We start from the raw sequence: 15803 nt of genomic DNA on the forward strand, positions 1-15803 counted from the left end.
GCGTATTAGTTCTAAATATCAATGTGGCTTGCATTTCTACCAATAATTTTAACTGTATAAATGTTATTTTTATAAGAATATACTAAATTTTATACTTGATATTTCTTTACAATATCCTAGTTGAAAAGATTATCTTCACATGATTCAAGATTCTTTAAGTGGATAGTATTACAGAAAAGTGCAAATTGTGTAAGTATAATTTGTAACTTTGTGACCAGAACACTGTCTAACACAGATATGTACTTATTAATTTTGTTTTAACAAAATCACTCAGACTGCATCTTCCCAGAGGAGGAGAAGAACGATCATCAATGGCAAATGGCATTTGCAGTGAAGCAGCACCAAGAGCCAGCTTCATGCTGGGGAGGGAACGCTACACCTCCTTCTGATTTCCAGTGCTCTACACTAGCAATCCCCAACCTTATTGGCACTCGGGACCAGTTTTGTGGAAGACAACTTTTCCAAGGACCAGGGTGTGGGGATGGTTTTGGGAAGAAACTCTTTCACTTCAGCTCATCAGGTATTAGAATCTCATAAGGAGCATGTAACCTAGATCCTTTGCATGTGCAGTTCACAATAGGGTTTGAGCTCCGATGAGAATCTAATGCCACTGCTGATCAGACAGTAAGTGAAACTGGTGGTAATGCTCGCCTGCCTGCCATTCACTTCCTGCTATGCAGCCTGGTTCCTAACAGGCTACGGACAGGTACTGATCTGCTGCCCTGGGGTTGGGGACCTCTGCTCTACACATTCAGAGAAACTTCTCTAGTAATGAACTGTAGAAATGATCCATGAAAGCATTGTCTTTACTTACTAATTTTTGTTGAATAAATAAATACATCCTTATATTTGTGGTTGAACAGTCAGTGAATAATTAAGTACTTGGCATTTTCACTGCTAAGTATTATATGCTGTTAGGATACAAAAAAGAATAAAGTGTGGCCCTTGTTTCCAGTTCAGAGCAAAACCATATAGACATCAAAAGATTTGATGAGGAATAGCTTTTAAAAAATATTAATCAGTATAAATAATAGATGGGTTTTACATTTCTTCTCTTTTCTTCCCATTCATCATTACATTAGTTGTCATTATTATTTATGTTCATGTAAATGAATTAGTTCATGTATCAGATGTAGTCTTTGATTTTAAAAGGTTCTAGTTGGGTGCTACTAGTTGTAATCCTAGACTGTATGCACAAGTGAAAAATAGTATGTACTATATACAAGTAAGTGAAAAAATACTTTTCCTGGATATTCTAAAGTTAGACTTCATAACTGAGGATGCTTTGGGAGAGGCTTAGGCCAGCTCATTCTTAGATGAAGAATATTCAACTTGTAGGGAGAAAAGAAATATTTCAAACCTTGGTAGCCTAGAAGTAAAGCAGGCTGGAAAACTTGGTTTTTCCTTTTGTGTTTTAAATCTAAATTTCAAACTTGGATATGACCACTTTGATGTGAGCAGAGATCAAGCATTTATATGGCAAGCAAAGAAATCAAGAGTCATTTGCCCATGTGTTGAGGACCCCAAGTATTCCTTGTATTAAGGATGAGGAGGGAAAGAGGTTGGTCTTCAGGCAGTTGCAACCACAATTCAGGACTAATGCACCTTGCTGTGTAAATATCTGAAGAGCACCAATTATTAGAAATGAGCTGTGACTATTAATTACCCATGGTGACAAATTACTCATGGTGACCCACATAAAGTTTTAAAACATATTTAACCACACAGCAGCACTTTTTCTCCTTAAAGATAGTGTTGCATGGTGGACCGGGTGGATGGAGAGGAGCCACGAGTTCTCCTTTGAACTGTGGTCCTCAATCATTTTTTTCTAACCCAAAACATGAGCATCTGACACATGGCCATCAGTGAAAATGAATGTCAATGGCAGTAATTTCTAGTAGGAAAAAGGAAAGAAATTATACTCTCTCAGGGAGGTGAATCAGATTCTGAGGCAGGTGTATGTAGTTTGAAAAAGTTCATTCTTGCCCAGGGGATTCTGATGCACCATGCCTCCCTCTAATTCAATAGGAATCCTGCCTTAATTTCATCCACAGTTAAAAAAAAAAAAAAAATCCAACATAGGGAGGGTGGAGAACATAAATGAAATCTCTGTGGTCATATTCTGAGTTATACTGGATACTAAAACTGAGATGAATGTACACACATAAAAAAATAACAAGGGATGGAGGAAAAACATAACTAAAATGGAAAAGTAAATAATAGCCTGACTATATATGGTCTAACAAATACCAGACTGTGGCAGGTATGTTGGCATTTGTCAGTAATCAGTGTATGGATTACTAAACAAGCCAGCATGATTTCTGTCATGTGCGACAGGTTAATCAAGAACACTGTATGAGAAATGGGATGATTCTGTGAAGTATATATAAAGATTTTTTAATTTATTCTGTGGTACCATTGATTTCTTTAAGATATTCTCAAAAATTTTTGGTTAAATTATTTTTGTTTTGATCATTAAAATATTTTATAAGGACACTTTCCCCTTTTAAAGTTAGGAAAGTGCCAGTAAAAATTATACAACTATATTTGACAGTAATTCAATAGTTGGTATAACTTCTCATTCTGCAATAAAGTGGTAATATGCAGATATTGTAGAACTGCCCCAGGGAAAAGTTTGTAATACTAGGAGATTTCTGAGCTCATTTGGATTTATCCTGAGGAATAAAATTGAATCATTGTGAAATATCAGACAATTCACTGAATGATTTCATCTTACTATAAGATTCCTCACCAGAGCATTTCATCCAATTCTTGGCTGATGTTATTATTTGAGTGACATTGAGAAGGGAAATGAAACATATTCCTTTTTGTATATTTATGGACCAGACAAGACAGGTCTCTGAGAAAAATAAGAAATTTTGACAACTACAACTATGTATACATTAAATGCCAACATTCTGGAAATAACACACCTCACACTAGAGACTTTCTTAAAAGTCTACATCATTTAAATCTCTAAATATTTATGGTAACTTATTAGTAATTACCACATAGCAAGCTTTCATTTTTATAAGTTTTTATTTTGCTTTTTAATCATTCAATTCAGAGTACATTCTGGTTACTGGCACTATTGCATTCTTACAGTGCAAAGATGATTGATATTTATTAAATAGCTCAGAGGTACCATAAAAATTAAGTTCTCTATGTCATCAAAGAAACATAAAACTGTGTTTAAAATAATTGTGTAAAATATGCTTTATTTATTTTTTATTTTGAAAATTACAGTTTTTATAAGATACTTAACCAGAATTCTCTACTTCTCAACTGTATCATATAATGCAGTATGCTGTGTTGATTTGAATTACTGTATATATTCTTATTAGTTACTTTTAGTTCAAAATGACTTTGATCTTGCATGTTGATAACAGTACAAAATGTGAGGTATTCACTTTGAAATAAGAGAATGGAGGTTATTAGGACTGGTATAGATCTTATAATGAATTGAATAAATATTCATAAAAACTCAAATGTTGTATTGCATGATTCTAGAAGTGTTAGAAGTGTTTTATATATATAACTAAAAGGAATATAGGTTTATCATATTCTATGGTGATTTTTTTCCTTTTGAGTATCTCTATAAAACCTCCTTTACTTATTTCAGAAACAAGGCATAAATGTAATCATATATATTAGTGCCATTGAGGATCGATAACATATCAAGGGGAAACAAATCTTGTTAAAACATATATATATATATATATATATTTTTTTTTTGAGGACGGAGTCTCGCTCTGTTGCCCAGGCTGGAGTGCAATGGCGCCATCTCGGCTCACTGCAAGCTCCGCCTCCCAGGTTTATGCCATTCTCCTGCGTCAGCCTCCCTAGTAGCTGGGACTGCAGGTGCCCACCACCATGCCCGGCTAATTTTTTTGTATTTTTAGTAGAGACAGGGTTTCACCGTGTTGGCCAGGATGGTCTTGATCTTCTGACCTCGTGATCCACCTGCCTTAACCTCCCAAAGTGCTGGGATTACAGGCGTGAGCCACTGCGCCCGACCTTAAAACACATTCTTTAAAGGAACGGTTAATATATCCCTCACACCACATACTAAAATCTGGTTAGCAATAATTGGGTGTGGTTTGTTTGGCAATATCTGGAGGATTAAAACAATACTTCATGTTTTAATAGTTTCTTCTTCAATATCTGAAGAGCTAGCATTAAATGGATGACTTGACAATGTGGAATAAAACTATCCAAATTTTCCACAAAATTAAACCTAGTTATGCACAAGTACATGTAAATAGTACATACAAATCACAACTATTCTCTCAACTTAGGCTAAGTTATGCTTTGGAAACAGGTAACCCTAAAATCTTAGTTGATCAGCATGACAAACTTTATTTCTTGTCTTACTGTATAACATGGGCTGGCTTTTCCTTTGCTCTATTTCATCTTCTCTCGAGGACCCAGCCTGGCTCAGTGGTTCTCTCTGGGATATTGCTGGTCTCAAGGCGGAGGAGGAAAAAATGACAAACCATGACCTTTAAACTTTAAGGTTGAGCTCGGAAGAAACAAACATCTTTTCTGTGTATTTCATATTTGTGTCTGAGTTAAATAGCTTGGGGATGAATAATCCTCCCACAGTGAGAGTCATTGGTGGGGAAAAGCAACAAATATTTTAAACAATAATACAATCTAATAGATATATTTCTCATTAATCTTCATTAAGGAATTGATAAGCAATTATTACTCCAGGTATGGTTAAATATGATTTAATTCATATTAATATGTAATTTCATTTTGTGAGTCTTATGCTTTCACTGCCTCACTGGCACATAGCTGATCAAAACAGTTTTTTTGTTACTGTAGAAAACTCTAGAACCCTATATATATAGCTACCCCAAGTGTATTTTGTTCAAGAAATGCTTAATAACTCATATTTTTATGAATGTGACAAAGTTCCTATCGAAGGAACAGGCTTCGGGTTATTAAATAACGTGCCCAAGCTCATGTAGCTATGTGCAACTCAAACTACGTTAGCTGCTCTATAGCCTAAACTCTCTTCAGAGACACTGTCAGCTCCTATTTTTATTTCTCTAAAAATGTCCTATTTTCATTCTGTGTGATCCTGAAGTTATTGTCTACTTTGTGGTCAGTGTCTGGGTTTTTGACAATGTTGAGGGCTATTTTCTATTTTGATTTGATGAGAACCTTCTCTTTTAAGGTCAAAGCTGAAATGTCCATTTCTCTGGGCAAGACATGGGAGATATATCACCCCCATGTGTCTTTACTAAAATTTTTCAGTAGTAGCAGTTTAGAACTCTTTCACCATTTATCCACTTCAAAGTGATATTAGCTATTGTTGCATAGAGTGTAATCTACTTGTCTAATTAATAAAACAATTGTATAATTTTCTGTTGGTCTTTGTCAAGCACTCATGCTGTGGATTACTGATCAAAGCTGAAAAACTCAAAACTATTTTTATAAATTCTGATGACTTGAGGGCCATAATAATTGCCTTTATATATTTTTTAAAAGTTGAACTATATTTTTCTATCTAATTATAGAGAGTAAATTAGGAGGTAGCTACAAGAAACCAAATCTTAAATATATGAAAGTTTTTATTTTTATTTTTTTTTAATATATAAGAGCTTTTTGCCAGAAAAAAATGAACACTTTTGGAGGTGGAGAGTTTTTTTGTTTGTGTGTTTTGTCATTGTAGATGTCAGGTAGCATCTAGATATCTACATTGTAGAGATATCATGGAGTTAATTCTAGCATTAGACAAAACTCAAAAGATATCGGCAGTCTTTGCTTGCAGACTCTGCTTTTCATTCCTGAAGCACAACTCAAATCCCACGCCCTTATTCTCATAAGGCAAATTTACTTACAAAACACACATGAATAATGGAGATTTTAATGAAGATTTCTGGGGATGAGAAAGGAGAAAATGTATGTTACCAGCCACATAGCAAGGAACTTTATGAAATTTTCATTACATACTTTGTGTTTCCAAATCCTTTCCTCAGCTTTCACCTGCCAGGATGTTTTCAGCTCTCTATGCTTTCCATCCTTATTCATTCAGGCTCTTTAATTTTCATGGATCTCATTCTTCTCAATTGAATGTCAACAAATATTCTCTGCAAGACTCTATCCTCCTTTTGAAATCAGAGCAATATAGCTCTTTATTATTTCTTCTATCTTGTATATTTCTAGTCTCTTCACCCTGCTGTACTAACAAGCACTCACTGGCTAACAATATCCACTCTTTCTTGAACTCAGGGGATTATTAAGAATAAATACAACTTTTCCCATGATATTAATACATATATGCATACTTACATGTATCTTGAGGTTACAATGTCTTAAACATTGATGAAGATATCATTTGGATTAAGAAGACTGCAAGTACAAAAAACATTATTTCTGCTGTCAATAAGTTTAAAATTTTGCATATATATATTTTTTGTACTTGGATTAAATAATGTATGCATAGAGGGAAAACAGAAAATTTGACACTAGCATTCCATTATCATGTTGTCACAAATATAGCATATATTTTTTTTAAAAAATAAGATGTACCTTCCTTTTTTTTTTTTCATGTACAATATAACCAAAGTTTCTGGAAGTCACAAAAAAACATGCATGTAGAGAAAATTGGACTCCTTTTTCTCTTGTTTAAATTTAACACAGGATAACATGGCTCTTACTACATCCTTTGTGGTAACAAGTTCTTGGTATTTTGGCAGCTGCTGAAGTTGCCTCACTTTTTTCTTATCTTCTCCCTCTGTTGTTCCAAAGTTCTTAATTGAAGGACAACCTGCAAGGCCACAGAGAAATGCTTTCTGTAAGTAATTGATACTCCAAGAATTCTGAATTGCACAGATGAGTTAGACACCCTAAGAAAAAAAAACAAAAAACAAAAAACTTCCCAGAAAGTAAGAGGAAATGAAATGTTTAGAGAGAAAGAGTATGTGAGTTGGATTTAAAGGGAAAAAGTGAAGATAGAAGCTTCTGCCTTCCCTCTTGTTCTTTCAAGCTCTTTTAAATATACATTAACAATTCTCAGTTTTACCTTATAATATTGGGGCAAAGTCATAGCCATTAAAAAAAAAAAAAAGCAAAACCCACAATTTCCTTTGAAAAGCAGTGCCACTTTTAATTTTTAAAACATCTCATGTTTATGTTTATATGAAATATTGAATGTATCCTACAGTTTCTTATGTATCTTGTAATTCTACCAGTCTGATGTTTCTCTACCTCAAGATTCAGGTAATGGGCAAAAAAGCATAATGAAGTAGTTTTATTAAAAAAGGAAAGTATTAAAAACGGAAAGTATTATGATATTTGCAAAGGAAAGTATTAAAAAAAGGAAAGTATTATGATATTTGCAAAGTGACAGAATTAAAAAATAATAACATGACTCCTAAAACTTAGATGTCCTCTTATTTGTGTCATGTTTCGTGAGATGAAAATACCCCAGAAATGCCATGGGATAATGTTCTATCCCCTGAAGACTATTATATATGACCTTCATACAACAGATGTATAATCTTCATTCTTTAATTTTTAGTATATCCACAATTGTATTATTTTGCTCTCTAATACATAGATTTATTTTATTTTCCATTGTAGAAACTTACCTTCTTAGCCTTTAAGCATTTTGGGAACATGCGGTTTCATGTTTATTTAAACTCTGTTTATTATAAATATGTCCATGGTAGTTAATATTTTTGTTACCCTGTGACATTTTCATTTTCTTTTCTAATTAGATGGTAAACTATTCAAAATCAAAATAAAAACTCATACAAAATTCTAGCATTCTAGCTTTTTTATTTTATTTTTTTTTAAACCAGGGGTGAGCTGTTAAATAAATTATTAATTTGTTTAGGACATACAAGTGAGTCCAATAAACTTAAAAATAAACTGGAATGGTTGATGCTGAAAACTTAAGGAAATAAAGTGCACCCTTTTAATTATTTAGTAACTTACATTGCTACAAAATTGTTTGTAATGAGTTAGGGAATCCCAGTACAGATTCTTAGAACATTTTGGGATTAAAGAAGAGAGTTTGTCTGCAATAAGGAATGTCCCATGTTAGTGTTTTATAGTATTTTTATATTGTATATGCACTGCTTTTAGTGTTCTATATATGCAATGCAAATATCAACAGTTAAATATAGATTTCATGGTTAATTTCTTCAGTAAAACATCAGTGTCCCAAACTCTGAGGGACTGAAATATTTTGGATACATTTATTTTCTATGTCTTTGAGGCTTAGTAATTATGATGATATCTAAAACTGTTATATGCATTTAAGTCTATTTGATACATGATTAAATTTTGAATTGTTTTTCATTTTGGACTATATTGAACATAAATTGATATTTAATTTCAGTCTTAAACACACTGCAAACATTCCACTTTATTTGGTACTTTTGGAGCTTTTAGATGTAAATCTAGATTGGCTTAGTCTTGTGAACCCATTGGTGAGGGCTTGATACTGTCTCTGGCTTTAAATCTTTGTGAGTAATTGTTTAACATAAAAATTATTGAAGCATTTTTTTTTTTTTTTTTTTTTTAGTTATTGACTCTGCTAGGTAGAATGATCAGACATCATAAAAATGAATCTGTTTTAACTAAATTATAAGACATTAAGAAATTGTATATATGCGTTCAGAGTGCCTGACACATAATATGTGTTGGAGTAATTTGTTAACAAAATGAGCACTTGAAAGCATGAGTAAAACAAACCTATTCTGTAGAAATACTTTAACCATTTTTCTTCCGTGCTATTTTTAAGTCATATATAGATATCCGTTTCTTTTAGGTAGTTGCTGCAATTTTTTATACATATATTTTGCCTTTTATTAAAAGCATATTGCTTTGATATGTTGCTTAGTTTTAAACTACAATACAGGGTATGTGATTATTATAGAGTTTTATAGTTTATTTTATTGTACACTTATTCGTTTACTCAGAATGTATTATTTTCTACATGCCTGACCCTTTGTTAGGAGGAAAAGATACAAAGATAAATAAGACATACCTTCAATGAGTGAAGCAGAAAGCTACATGTTTTAAAACAATCTGTAATACACATGCTATGTAAAACACAGAGTATGTTTTGGGAGATCAGAGGAAGAGTGTCTTTATGGAATAGGGTCACACACCGGGGCCTATTGTGGGGAGGGGAGGGGGGGTGACATTGGGAGTTATACCTGATGTAAATGACGAGTTGATGGGTGCTGACGAGTTGATGGGTGCAGCACACCAACATGGCACATGTATACATATGTAACAAACCTGCACGTTGTGCACTTGTACCCTAGAACTTAAAGTATAATTATAAAAGAAAAATTTCCTGGGAAAAATGGAAGACAAAAAGTAAATCCCAGCTTCTGAGGACTGAGTAAGCACAAACATGGAGATAAGCAGAGAAGCAGACGTGATGGACACTATAAAGAATCAGGTCTAAGTTTGAAGGAGGAAGCATAAATATAAGAGACTTTAAAGAGGTAGAGAAACCCTGGACTTCCAAGAGAATATGGGAGACGGAGCCTGAGTGGAGACTTGTTTCTCTCTCTCTCTCTCTCGCTCGCTCTCTCGCTCTCTCTCGCTCGCTCTCTCTCTCTCGCTCTCGCTCTGTCGTCTCGCTCTGTCGCCCGGGCTGGAGTGCAGTTGCCAGATCTCAGCTCACTGCAAACTCCGCCTCCCGGGTTTACGCCATTCTCCTGCCTCAGCCTCCCGAGTAGCTGGGACTACAGGCGCCTGCCACCTCGCCCGGCTAGTTTTTTGTATTTTTTAGTAGAGACGGGGTTTCACCGTGTTAGCCAGGATGGTCTCGATCTCCTGACCTCGTGATCCGCCCGTCTCGGCCTCCCAAAGTGCTGGGATTACAGGCTTGAGCCACCGCGCCTGGCGGAGACTTGTTTCTATAAACTGTGGACCCAGGGTGTTCAGAGAGATTTGCCTGAGACATAGCCTAGTAGAATGACATGAAATGTTCTGTAGAATACTGGAGAGGTTTTGTTCTTCAAGCTTTATCATATTTCTATATCTTCTAGTTAAAAAATTTAATGAAATTGTAGTCTTTTGATATAAATTCAAAAGGAGTTATATACATTGCAAAGAGAGCCCTCCCCAACCCTTCCCTCTTTGTTGGACAGTTTGACATTCCTCTCAGCCTTCACATGAATTCAAATTCTGGTGTTCATCTAAGTTGGCAAGAGCCTTGGAAGCGAGGGAGTGTGCAGGTGGAATGGTGGTGGGGGCACTATTTTTCATGATTACATGTTAATATGCTTTGTCTTGTTGGCTTTGGAGGATTTACATCACTGTGGAGCATTTATTGAGGAGTATTTACATCTTGTTGCAGCTTTACAACTACCTTTATCTCTTATTGTTTTTCTTGCTTCCTGCTGGGAACCTCCTGTGAAGTACAGTTGATTCTTTAGCTGCATGAGTTTAAACTAGGCTGGTCCACTTTTAGGTAGATTTTATTCCACCACTGCCATCTCAGAGAGAGCAAAACCAATCCCTCTTCTTGCTTCTCATCCTCAGGCTACTCAACACGAAGACAATGAGGATAAAGACTTTTATGATGATTCACTTCCACTTGATAAATAATATATTTTCTCTTCCTTACAATTTTCTTAACACTTTCTTTTCTCTAGCTTACTTTATTATAAGAATACATTATATACTACATACACAAAATGTGTGTTAATTGGCTGTATGTTATTGGTAAGTCAGCAGTAAGCTATCAATAGTTAAGTATTTGGGAAGTCAAAATTATATGTGAGTTTTTGACTGCTCTGGGAGTGGTGGGGCTCAGTGTCCCTAGCCCTTGCATTATTCAAGGGTCAACTGTTAGTGTCTAATGAAATACTGAAAAGTGCTTGTTATAATAATGAATTTATACATAGATGAATACATGAAATAATACTGTTTATTTTCCAAGTCCTGGAAAATTTTAGACTAGAACGTAAGCTTCTAATTGCCTGCCCACTTTTATTTTCACTCAAGTTACTGGGTTTTTTTTTTTTTTTTTTTTTTTTTGCGATTGTGAACACTTTATTATTTTCTATACTCTGGAACATTTACGTCAAAAGTGAACAGTTTATGGTAATTAAAGTTTGTGATTTAAAATCTATGGCCTATCAGGATTCCATAACCATTTGTAAATTATCCTAATTCTTTTCCTTGAGTTCTTACATTGTTCTCTTTTTTTCTTTTTCTTTTTCTAATTTAAGCTCTAGGATACATGTGCAAAACGTGCAGGTTTGTTACATAGGTATACACATACCATGGTGGTTTGCTGCACCCATCAACCCATCATCTACACTAGGTATTTCTCCTAATGCTATCCCTCCCCTAGCCCCTCACCCCTGAACAGGCCCCAGTGTGTGATGTTCCCATCCCTGTGTCCATGTGTTCTCACTGTTCAGCTCCCACTTATGACTGAGAATATGCAGTGTTTGGTTTTGTGTTCCTGTGTTAGTTTGCTGAGAATGATGGTTTCCAGCTTCATCCATGTCCCTGTGAAGGACATGAACTCATCCTTTTTTACAGCTACATCGTATTCCATGGTGTATATGTGCCACATTTTCTTTATCCTGTCTGTCATTGATGGGCATTTGGGTTGGTTCCAAGTCTTTGCTATTGTGAATAGTGCTGCAGTAAACATACATGTGCATATGTCTTTATAGTAGAATGATTTATAATCCTCTGGGTATATACCCAGTAATGGGATGGCTGGGTCAAATGGTAATTCTAGTTCTAGATCCTTGAGGAACTGCCTGTTATGGGAAGTCAGGGACCCCGAACAGAGGGACCTCCTGAAGCTGTGGCAGAAGAATATAAATTGTGAAGATTTCATGGACGTTTATTAGTTCCCCAAATTAACACTTTTATAATTTCTTATGCCTGTATTTACTGCAGTCTCTGAACATAAATTGTGAAGATTTCATGGACACTTATCCCTTCCCCAATCAATATCCTTGTGATTTCCTATGCCTGTCTTTACTTTAATCTCTTAATCCCGTCATCTTCTTCATAAACTGAGGAGGATGAATGTCACCTCAGGATCCTGTGTTGATTGTGTCAACTGCACAAATTGTTTGTAGAGCATGTGTGTTTGAACAGTATGAAATCTGGGCATCTTAAAAAAGAACAGGATAACAGCGATGTTCAGGGAACAAGAGAGGTAACTTTGAATTGGCCACCCGTGAGCCGGACAGAACAGAGCTATATTTCTCCTCTTTCAAAAGCAAATAGGAGAAATATCGCTGAATTCTTTTTCTCAGCAAGGAACATCCCTGAGAAAGAGAATGTGCCCTGAGGGTAGGCCTATGAAAGGCCCCCTTAGAAGCGTGCCGTCTTTTGTGGTCGAAGCCGAAGGGATGAAATAAGTCTCCTGTAGCGCTCCCAGTCTTATTAGGAGGAGGAAAATTCCCACCTAATACATTTTGGTCAGACAGGTTGTCTGCTCTCAAATCCTGTTTCCTGATGTTATCAACGAAAATGCATGCCTGAAACTTCATTAGCAATTTTAATTTCACCTCATCCAGTGGTCCTGTGATCTCGCCCTGCCTCCATTTGCTTTGTGATATTTTATTACCTTGTGAAGTATATGATCTTTGTGACCCACACCCTATTCATGCAGTCCCTCCCCTTTTGAAAGTCACTAATGAAAACTTGCTGGTTTTACAGCTCCGGGAACATCATGGATCCTGCCAACATGTGATGTCTCTCCCAGACACCCAGCTTTAAATTTCTCTCTCTTGTGCTCTTTCCCTTTATTTCTCAACCCAGCCGAGACACTTAGGAAATAGAAAAGAACCCACGTTAAACGTCGGGAGTGGGTTCTCCCGATAACTGCCACACTGTCTTCCACAATGGTTGAACTAATTTACACTCCCACCAACAACATAAAAGCATTCCTGTTTCTCCACATCCTCTCTAGCATCTTTTGTTTCCTGACATTTTGATGATCACCATTCTAATTGGCTTGAGATGATATCTCATTGTGGTTTTGATTTGCATTTATCTAATAACCAGTGATGGTGAGCTTTTTTTCATATGTTTATTGAGTGCATAAATGTCATCTTTTGAGAAGTTTTCATATTCACCCACTTTTTGAGGGAGTTGTTTTTTTCTTGTAAATTTGTTTACGTTCCTTTTAGATTCTGGATATTAGCCCTTTATCAGATGGATAGATTGCAAAAATTTTCTCCCATTCTGTAGGTTGTCTGTTCGCTCCGATGATAGTTTCTTTTGCTGTGCAGAAGCTCTTTAGTTTAATTAGATTCCACTTGTCAATTTTGGCCATTGTTGCCATTGCTTTTGGTGTTTTAGTCATGAAGACTTTGCCCATGCCTATATATTCTTTGAGAAATTACCAGCTTGTTTATACATTTCTGTATATGAGTGAATCTAGGTATTTTCACATGCCTAGAAAACATTTAGTTTTCTTCTCTGTAAACTATTCATGTCCTATATATATTCTTCAAATTCTACTATTCTTTCTCTCCCTCTTTTTTTTTTCTTTGCTTTTCTCACTTTATAGACTTTAAAACTTTATATGTTAAGGAACGTAATCTTTTCCTAGTTTGTGTTTAGTATTTTGAATTTTCTTATGATATTTTTACTTTTGTGGAACGAAGTTTGTCAACCTTTTCTTTTGTAGCTTCTGGATTTTAAAGCCTGACTATATTGAAGGTAGGCTCTTCAAAAGACAACTAGAAAAAATATATTAATCAAGTGAAGTTAATCTAATTAGTTGAATTAGTGCAGTAAGGCAGAATGCTAACTTGACAGAGTAAAGTAGTATCTCGAAATGTGGAAACTAGGGCAGAGTAATTTATAGGGAGTGCCAGAATGGGTGAATTAAGGTGGGTCATTCAGGAGGAGATTTGCCTGAGATTGGGCAAAGTATATGACAAAAAAATTGCTTTGGATTGATGGGCATAGTTAAATGAGGATCTTAAAGTGAGCCTTGGGAAACAAGCTGTCGTTCTTGATAAGTAAGTTCACAGTCTTATCTTTTAGGAGCTCTTATTTCCTGAAGAAAGAAGCTAAGATATTTTTGCCTGGTCTAAATATTGTTTAGTACAGAAACAGCAAATTATGTCTATATTGTTTAATACAAGGATAGGGAATTATGTTAGGTTTACTTCTCAATTATAAAGAAATTCTCCTGTTATATCTTTATTATTTTTATAATTATTTTCTATACCTCTTTCTTGTTAATGTAGTTTATTTTGGTGAATTGTGTAAGATTTCTATATCTATCTTTGTTTTTGCAAAATTGCTACCTAGGATCTTGGTACTATTTATTGAATAATTTAATGTTTCTCCAATGATTTAAAATATCTTTATGAAATATGATTTTTTTGTACATATTTGGCTCTATTTCTGTATTTTTACTTCTATTTCACTGATCTGCCTTTGCATGCTTTACTATGCCATTATTTAAATTATGGAAGCTTTGTATGTTTTGAAATTTGCAAGCAGTCATTCTATCTCATTGCACTTCCTTTTCAGAGATTATTCTGGCTATTCCTAGCACTTTATTTTTCCACATGAATTTTGGGATAAGCTGTTATTTTAAATGAAATTATAGAATAGAATTAAAATATTGTCTAATTTTTTTAAGAAAAATATTACTTGATATTTGTTGTGGAAATAGGTTAGTTTAGAAATCAGTTTAGAAGAAATTGTTTAATTTTTCACAACAAAAGATAGCATCTAAGACCTTATATACTCTTCGGAGTGCCGTGAAATGTTCTTTATATAATACTGGCATAATTCCTTAAAACTTTAAATCTAACTTTAATGCCTTTTAATTTTGGCATAAAAATTAGGGCTTCTCTATAGCTATACCTATATATTCAAATTCATTATGATTTCACTAATCAAAACTATTAAATTTAGGTCAATTTTTTTATCCTACTGTGGCTAGTAATTCTCTCATTGCTCATGTAGTTTTTACTTTTGATTTTGAAGAAGCACTATTGTTTCATCTGCAAATAGTGTTAGTTTTACATCTCTTCACTTCACATACCTTTATTTTCTTGTCTAATTTAATTGGCTATTACCTTAAATACAACACTAAATAACAACGATGATAGTGGGCATTGACTTGTTCTCAACTTCCTTAGGAAGGAGTCTGGATTTTTCTCATTAAGCGTAATCCTGACTTTTAGGCACCATATTAGTGTTTTATAAAGTTAAGAATTTTTGTATTCCGGTTTCAATATTTTATAACTTGATCAGGTAATGTCTTCAGTAGAAAGTTTCAGGTCTATTTTCTCTCCTATGGGTCTTTTTTAAGATCACTGAATTTGAATCATCTTTTATTTCACGGTACTATTTTTGAGGTATAAGTTGTAATTTTTTTTATCTTCTGTGCATTTGGTTATATTTGAGAACTCCAAGAATATCTATGTTGAGTTGGTTTTACATATCTTTTACATAGCTTTTTTCCATCTCTTTTAATTATTCTTTATTTGCTTAATTGTTTTCAGTTAGGACCATTTTGTGCCTTCTTCAGCATTTATTCTTTATGCAAATTCCAGTTATTTATTACTGTGAATTTGTTTTCTTTGTTCAATTTCTTTCTGACATTATCAGTTCACATCTCTTCTCCTATTATTTCCATGCTGAATTCCTGCATTCAAGTTTTGTCATCTCCATTTATTAATAATTGCTTATTTTTTAATGGAAGAATATAGTCACAAATTTAATCTGCATTGTAGTACATTTTTTCTCTTCCATGTTTCTCCATTGTAGATAATTTTGCTACTTTTAAAATAATTTCCTTATATAGTATCTTTGTA

At 34.4% G+C, this 15803-nt stretch overlaps 1 pseudogene; it reads right to left on the reverse strand.

The window, feature by feature from the left end:
* Positions 1-265: 265 nt before the first annotated feature.
* LOC111536980 lies at positions 266-456 on the reverse strand (annotated as a pseudogene).
* Positions 457-15803: the final 15347 nt, after the last annotated feature.

The sequence above is a fragment of the Piliocolobus tephrosceles genome, chromosome 1 (assembly GCF_002776525.5).
Source record: "Piliocolobus tephrosceles isolate RC106 chromosome 1, ASM277652v3, whole genome shotgun sequence".
Lineage (NCBI taxonomy): Eukaryota > Metazoa > Chordata > Mammalia > Primates > Cercopithecidae > Piliocolobus > Piliocolobus tephrosceles.